The sequence below is a fragment of the Neomonachus schauinslandi genome, chromosome X, assembly GCF_002201575.2.
Source record: "Neomonachus schauinslandi chromosome X, ASM220157v2, whole genome shotgun sequence".
Lineage (NCBI taxonomy): Eukaryota > Metazoa > Chordata > Mammalia > Carnivora > Phocidae > Neomonachus > Neomonachus schauinslandi.
In genome coordinates this window covers 97,184,748-97,193,413 of record NC_058419.1, presented here as the reverse complement: position 1 = coordinate 97,193,413, position 8,666 = coordinate 97,184,748, and the positions used below count along the sequence as shown (strand labels likewise).

Here is an 8,666-nt window from a genome sequence, read left to right as displayed (position 1 = left end):
AGCAGGGAGCCCCATGTGGGGCTCGATCCCAGGACCCTGGGATCATGACCTGAGCCACCCGGGCATCACTCAACGGATCCATTTGAATGAGTACTGCCATTTTAACAATATTAAGTCATCTGATGGATTAACATAGGATGTCTTCCTATTTATTTGGGTCTTCTTATATCTTTCAAAATTTTTTGTAGTTTTTAGAAGACAAATTTTCACTTTCTTTATTAAACTTATTCCTAAGTATTTTATTCTTTCTAATGCTATTTTAAACGGAATTATTTTCTTAGTTTCACTTTTTACTGTTCATTGTTAGTGTTTAGAAATACAATTAGTGCTTATATATTGCTCTTCTATCCTTCAAACTTACTGAACCAGTGTATTAGTTACAAAAGTTTTTGAGTGGATTCCTCAGAATTTTGTATGTACACGATCAAGTGACCTGCAACTAGAAATAGTTTCATTTATTCTTTCCTAATCTGGATGCCTTTTTTTTCTTACCTAATTTCCCTGCAATGTTAATGCAAGCAGCAAGGGTGGACTGCAACCTTGTTTTGTTGCCAATTTTAGAAGGAAAATATTCAGTATTTCACCATCGTATGTTCTAACTAATCACCACGAACTTCATGGCTTAAAACAACAGAAATTTATTGCCTTTCAGTTCTGGAGGTCACAAGTCTTAAATGTTTCTCACTGGGCTTAAATCAGAATGCTGCAGAGCTACATTCCTTTCAGGAAGCTCTAGGTAAAAAATCAATGTTCTTTTCTTTTTCAGATTCTAGAGTCTCCTATTATTGCTTGGCCCATGCCCTCTTCCATTTTCAAAGCTAGCAATGGCCAATCAAGTGATTCTCATATCATGTACATCTGACACAGACTTCTGCCTCCCTTCTCCACATTTAAGGATTCTGTGATTATATTGGGCCCATAGATATAAGCCAGGATATATCCCTATTTTAAGGTCAGCTGTTTAGCAACCTTAACTCCATCTGCAAATTTAATTATTTGTTGCCATGTAATGTAATTAGGATGTAGGTATCTTTAGGAGGCCATTGTTCTGCCTACCACAGTGTTTTCTGGCCCTTAAAGATCCATGTCTGTCCTGCATGCAAAATATCTTTGCTTTATCCCAATGTGCTCCCAAATATCAATAAATTGCAGGATCAATGCAAAGTCCAAAATCTCATCTAAATCTTGTCACCTCCAAAGTCTCAAATCTAATAATCTAACCCATTTAAATCAGGTATGGGTAAGGCTCTGGATATAATCTTTCTTGAGGCACAATTCTCCATATGTAATCCTGTGAACTTAAAAATCAAGTTATCTGCTCACAAAATACCCTTGTGGGAAGGTATAGAATAATAACTATAGACATATGCATTAAAAAAGGAAGAAAATGGAAAGTATTAAAGGAGTCACCCATCTCAGCAAATTGAAAATCTAGCAGGGCAAATTCCATTTAGTTTCAAGGCCTGGGAATAATCCTCTGTGATTTTTGGGTCTGCAATCTGACCTTAAGGCTCCTCTCTCTGAGTCATTCTTCCTTTTTCATAAAGGGTAACTCGTGTTTGCAGCTGGGTAATTTTTATCAGTCTGTTTACCATCTGTAGTATTTTGTGAGTACAATAACCATCTTTTATTTTGGCTCTGTCACACTTTTAATCCTAGCTGGCAGTGTTTCTGCTAGTATGAAATTCTCAAGAACCTTATGGGTTACCCACATATATCACAAGAATTCATTCCTTTTGACAAGAGACTCCCCCATAGATTTTTCTTCAATATTTCCATCTCTATTTTTGGCTTCTACTAAGATGGCTGAGGGATTGTATGTGTCACAAACTTTTTAATATCTTAAAACACAACTCAATACTCTGTCATTTTGGTCTTTCAAAGGTATTAGCAAAAACTTTCCAGCCACACACTGTTTTTTCACTAGAGCACTCTTTTATAACAGTGATTCTTAATTTTAGCATCTTTTGCAATCAGGACAAGTGAAGAATTTCCCAAATCATAAAGTCTTGGTTCCTTTTTGTTTAACAGTTCTTCCCTCAATTTATCTTTTTCCTCTTACATTTTACTATAAACAACAAGGAGATACTAGACTTTGCCTTCAAAACTTTACTAGGAAATCTCAGCTAAATAGCCAACTTCAGCACGTTAACTTCTGCTTTCCTCATAACTAAAGGGCACAATTCTGCTAAATTTTCCATCACTATATAATAAAGATTCCCTTTCCTCCATTTTCCAATAACATGTTCTTCATTCTCTTCTACACCTTCAACAGGAGAACTTTTAACATCCATATTTCTATCATCAGTCTGTTTTTGATTAAATAGTCTCTAATATGTTTTCTCTACCAAACTCCTCACGTCCTTCAAACTTCTCAATAGAAAAGGCGTTAACATCTATATTTCTACTAACAATCTATTCAAGACAATGTAGGCATTTTCTATCATGCTTCTCAAAATTTTCCATCCTCTGCTCACTACTCAACTGCAAAGCTACATAAACAATGTTAGGTAAGTGTTACATTAACACCCCACTTCCAGATACCAAAATCCATATTAGTTTCCATTAACCCAGTAATTAGAACTCACCAAGTTAATTAAACAGTTACATGAAGCAGTGCCTTTACATAACAGTGTCTAACCAGAAAAGTAGAGTTACCCTAAGGGTAGTCTTTAAAGTCTAGGGCCAAAACAGCCAAACATATATCACTGAAGGAGATGCCATCTCTCAAACAATGCCCCCCTTTCCATGCTGCAGTCCAGAGGAACTTCATAACCTGATTCTAAAAAACACGCTTACCAATCCCATGGTATCCAGGTCCATCAATGTACCTCCTTGCATTTTGTCATACTAATGACCAAACTACATAAAACTTACTGTTGAAGACAATATGACTCTATATCATACTATCTCTGTGAAATTCATGCATAAAAAATTGCTACTTGTCTCTATCCCAAATCCACAATTTCCTATGACTTATGGCTTTCATTCTTACTCTTTTGTGCAGCATCAAAACCTGCACTATCACTCCAAACCAATCAGAAACTGGAGGAGCTGCAGGACATCTATTGATTTCTGTAAGACATATTTTAATACACAAAGTATCAACACAAACTTTGTCCCAATACACCCCAGTCACAAGGAGAAAGTCCAGACTCAGAAAATATTTACACCATCCAAATTTTCAAACCCTGGAAACCAATTTATCAGATTGCTCAAGTTTATAAAAGTAGTCAGCTACATTACACAGTTTTCAAAAATTTCTTCCAACTATTCCTATCCATAGAATTTAACGACCCTCCATACCTCATCATTCAGCACCAGCATTCATTCACCCAATACAACATATGATGAAGGACAAGAAGCCATAATATATAAATATGATGTGATATTGCACTAAATTCACAACCATTTCAACATATGTAACAATGGAAAAGATACAGATCAACAGTCTGGTCAAGATATTCAACTCCCTGTGCCACTCTGACTAGATTGAAGGAATTTGAGAGAGTGAAGTTTTCAGCTCTATTTTTGGCTTCTTTAAGCCTTAAAACCCCCTTCCTGTATCAAGTTTCTGACAAGCATGATTCCAACAGACTTTGTCCTACCTACATTTTTTGGTCAATCTTTACTCAAATATAAATCTTGCCCCAGTGATCTCTATCCCTTAGAATCATTGTTTATGGCTCCTCATTATCTCTGAACTGACATAACACAGCCTAGAGAAGAATGCATAGCATAGAAAGAAATAGAAGCTATAGTTCAATTTTCCCCCAGGAAAGATCTCTGTGAGTATCCTTTTTTTTTTTTTTTTGGCTTTTTAAATTAATTTTATTATGTTATGTTAGTGAGTATGCTCTTGAGTGCAGAAATAAATACTGAGCAACGTGAATGTTTCTTTTTAATCTGATATATTCTTTTTCTGTGTATCATATTCCAACTGATATGAAAATAGAAATAAAAATATGCAATCTAGATGTAGTCTTCAGGACCAGATTCAAATATAGATCAAAGTACATGTTTGTTATTCAATAACAAATATTTGTTTCATTAAAATCCTCAAATGTGTGGACTGAAATTTCAGCTTTACTTAGTTTACTAAAGGTTTTATGAAATACTCAAATTGTAAATTTAAAATTTAAACTATCTTCGGCAGTGCTGCCAATGCCCCGGCAGAGAAGCTGAGGTCATCATTGAATTTGAAATACTTAAAGTGTATACAAAACTGTTTCAGCAACGCAGACAGTTAAGTGCATTGTTGTGGGTGATGGTGCCGTTGGTAAAAACATGTCTCCTGATATCCTACACAACAAACAAATTTCCATCTGCATATGTACCGACTGTTTTTGACAAGTATGCAGTCACAGTTATGATTGGTGGAGAGCCATATACTCTTGGACTTTTTGATACTGCAGGACAAGAAGATTATGACAGATTACGGCCGCTGAGTTATCCACAAAGAAATGTATTTCCAGTCTATTTTTCAATGGTCTCTCCATCATCATTTGAAAATGTGAAGGAAAGATGGGTGCCTGAGATAACTCACCACTGTCCAAAGACTCCCTTCTTGCTTGTTGGGACCCAAATTGATCTCCGAGATGACCTCTGTACGATAGAGAAACTTGCCAAGAACAAACAGAAGCCTATCACTCCAGAGACTGCTGAAAAGCTGACCCATGACCTGAAGGCAGTCGAGTATGTGGAGTATTCTGCACTCACACGGAAAAGCCTAAAGAATGTATTTGATGAAGCAATACTGGCTGCCCTGGAGCCTCCCGAACCGAAGAAGAGCCACAGGTGTGTGCTGCTGTGAACATCTCTCCAGAGCCCTTTCCACACAGCTAGTATCAGCAATGTACTAAAAACAATGTTAAATCAAACTAACGATTAAAGATTAAAATTCATTTTTGCAAAAATGACAAATACCCTGCACCTACCCACATGCGCTCGTGTGAGAAGGCCCATAGGTATGGTCCCCTTCCCCCTCTCAGTACTAGTTAATTTGAGAAATTGTATATTGTCAGAAAAGTGATTAGTATGTTTTTGTTTTGTCATTTCAAAAAAAAAATTTTTTTTTTTTTTTTTTTTTTTGGTTTAAAAGCAAGGCTTGCTTGTGATGACTCTGTAACAGACTAATTTGGGTTGTTGAAGCTCCACTGGGCTCCATCCACTCTGGAAAGTGATCTGGGACATTTAGGTTTATTTATTCCCCCCTTTTTTTTGCTCGGGGGGCAGGGTGCAGGGAGTGTGTGTGGGCTTTGTTTTTATTTAGTCATGTTTTTAAAATTCATTTACCATTGGACAACCCTTAAGGGGAGGAGGACGGATTGATTCCACATTCCACTTCCTAGATCTAGTTTAGAAAACTTGTTCCCCACCTGGTGCTCTTAGGAAGGAGTATAGTAAATGCCTCATTTAATAACATACTCCTTTTTGAAAGTTGCCTTTTCTCTCCACCCTTGATTAGGTCCAGTATTTGATGAAACTCATGAGAGTGGGTGGAAACTGTCTTGCCCTGCCTCTTTTCCACGATGCACTATATATGTGACTGTGACTTTCAAAGAAATTTGTTTGCCATTTGCTGATTTTTTTAAATTAATTTCTAACTTCTTTCACTGATAAATGAAAAAAGGTACTGCACCTTTTGAAATACACCAAATGAATTGAGTACATAATTAAAAAGCATTTTCCCTGTCAAATAAATAAATATAAAAAAATAAAATTTAAACTATCTTCAATACAATACACAGACACATGCACACTTAAAGAAATAAAATTTCTAGTAATGATTATATAAAGTCCACACCTGCAACAGACTGTGTGTTAAGGTGAAAGATCCAATGATGATATTACCATACAATCATGAGTTTCAAATTCAATATTAAGAAGAAAAATGTTCACAAATATATCCTAAGTTCTTTCATCATTTTATCTGAAATGAATATGTAAAAGAACCATACAGAAATTCCAACATCAGTAAGCACTGGGGTGTTTTGCTCCTAATTGGTTTTCCTGAGTGTTTTAAGTTAAATGGGTTCTTAAAAATATTTTATTATGATATACACATATTGTCAGTAATATTAAAGCAAACCAAATAGTAGGAATATCAGTTAAGATTCTGTGTTCTTGGTTATCCTCTTCTGTTCCTCTAAAATGAGAATTATGTAAGTCTACCAGTACTGAGATTTTAACAAGTGGATAGCAGTTTAAGAGTAAAATTTTCTGGGTGACTGGGTGGCTCAGTCAGTTAAGCACCTGCCTTTGGCTCAGGTCATGATCCCAGGGTCCTGGGATCAAGCCCCACATTGGGCTCCCTGCTCCACAGGGACTCTGCTTCTCCCGGTGCCCCTCCTCTGACTCATTCTATCAATCTCTCTCTCTCTCTCAAGTAAAGCTTTGTTTTTTTCCAGGAGTGTGGGTGGGGTCTATAATTTCTTCACTTGAAATATTTCTTCATTTTGAAATAATTTTATTTTAGCATATATTATTTGAAAATACAGCACACATATAAGATAGTTTAACAAATAGTTATTAAACAATCATTAAACCACCATTCAGGTCAAAAACAGTATCACCAATCAGCCAGAAAGTCACCATTTATCCCTTCCTGATGTGAACAACTTCAACTTATCCTGTTACTTTGGTAGTAATTTCCTTACTATCATTATCATTTTGCAACCAGTGATGCACCACTAACCGATATTTTATTTCTATAGTAACAAAATAAAAGTATGCATTGTTTTGTGTCTCTTTCTTTCAATAATATGTTACTAAGATTCAACAAGTGGTGTGTATCTATAGTTCATTCATTTTCATCAATAAATATATTCCAATTTCACTGTGTTTATCCAATGTGTTTATCCATTCCACAGTCAAAGAGTGGGATGTTTCCAGGTTTTGGCTATTAAATTTAGTGTTAGGGATACTCTGTGAATGTGTATCTAGTATATATGTATACTTAGTCTCTAGGGTAGCACTATCTAATGTAACTCCTGCACTGATTGAAAGGTTCTATTTGCACAGTCCAAGAGAGTAGCCAGTAGCCACTTGTGGTTTTTGAGCATTTCAAATGTGGCTAGTGACAATGGGGGATTGAATGGTTTATTTTATTTTATTTCATTTCACTCAAATTAAATTTACATTTAAATAGACACATGTGAATAGTAGCTACCACTGGACAGCATAGATGAACTCGACCGTTATGTTAGCATTAATGACCACAAGGGTTGAGGGGTGGAAAGACTACTTCTGATTGATGTCAAGTCACAGTCAGATGAACAGAGAGCTTATATGGCAGTCTTACAAATAATTCCTTACTTCTTGTAATATCAAATATCTCTGAAAATAGGACCCAAAATTAACTAACTGCGTTATATGTAGAATTACAATGAGAATGTAATTTACAGATTGTCAAGTTTCTAATGTGAAATTGATAGCATCAACTGAAAATGAGAAAGACTTTAAAAGTTGGAATGTGGATCTCTGGAGAAATAAAATGAAAAAGATATGAGAAAAATTTCGAAGTCTCTCTGATGTTCCCTTGCTATAGGAAGCAGGCCCTACTTCTGTGAATAAAGAGATGAGGCTTCACTTATGTTAAGGTAATATAATAACATCAACTGAGGCAATTGTCTTGCAGGAGGAAGCATATTCTGCTCAAGCTCCATCACAACCACTCTTTATTAATTCTAGAACTATAAATAGAGTTAGACACTGGCCTATTCTGGAGAATAAGTGCTAAGTCAGTCCCAGGAAGAAATAATTTGTACTCCAAAAATATTTCAGAAATGTGTGGAAAATATTTGCAAAAATAGATTCTAAGGAAAGCTTTGGTCTAAGCCAAGTAAGATATTTTAAATTATTGGACCAGGCTGAATTTATTGATATGCATACACCTACCAAAATTTGGGGGTTAAATATATTAAGGTGAACTGGAAGTGGTTTTAAGAAATTACTTGATTGGTTAAGTGAAACATGGATTTGCAATGGCTTACATTCACTGAAGCTGAGAAACTAGAACTTTTACAGCATACTGTAGAAGAAATAACAAGAGGTTATAGAGATAGGGATACTGTAGTAGATTTATCATCTGTATCCTATATATCCACCACAAACACTATAACCTTTGAGAGGGCCCAGAAGACACACCCTTAACTAAAACATTGTGAAATACCTTCAGATGGGAGCATCAACTTCTTGGAAATGTTTTATACTAGCTTTCTTCTATATAATGCAGAGAGTAGAAGATGCCACCATTGAACAAGTTTCCCTATTTCAGTGGGGATGATGGTATTCCAGAGTGACAAAGACCAAACATTTAACTATCAGAGACAAGGTTGGTGCGCTTAACAAAACACGCAGCAGGAACAAACCTGTAATCACAATATTTTGACCTATGGGATCTTCGGCAGTAGCTTATTAATCATATAAATTTTATAGATGGCAGTCTATGAACATATTGCTTCATCTCTAAAACAGAGAAATATCTATATCTTGTAACCAGAATCCTGACTTGAGTTGCCAAAATGGAAAGTCACTCACTTTCTAGACTTAAGTTCACAGACCTAAAGCCCTATGACTGATGAAGAGGCCAGGCCTCCTTGAGAAAGAGCCCTGAAGGACTGTGACTCTTCAAGCCTTCCCCAAAATGATCTATAGCCATTTGC

The 8,666-nt window shown here is 35.8% G+C and overlaps 1 pseudogene; it reads left to right on the top strand.

Annotated features, from left to right (window-relative positions):
- The first annotated feature begins 1,236 nt into the window (after positions 1–1,236).
- On the top strand, positions 1,237–4,813 carry LOC110569902 (annotated as a pseudogene).
- Positions 4,814–8,666: the final 3,853 nt, after the last annotated feature.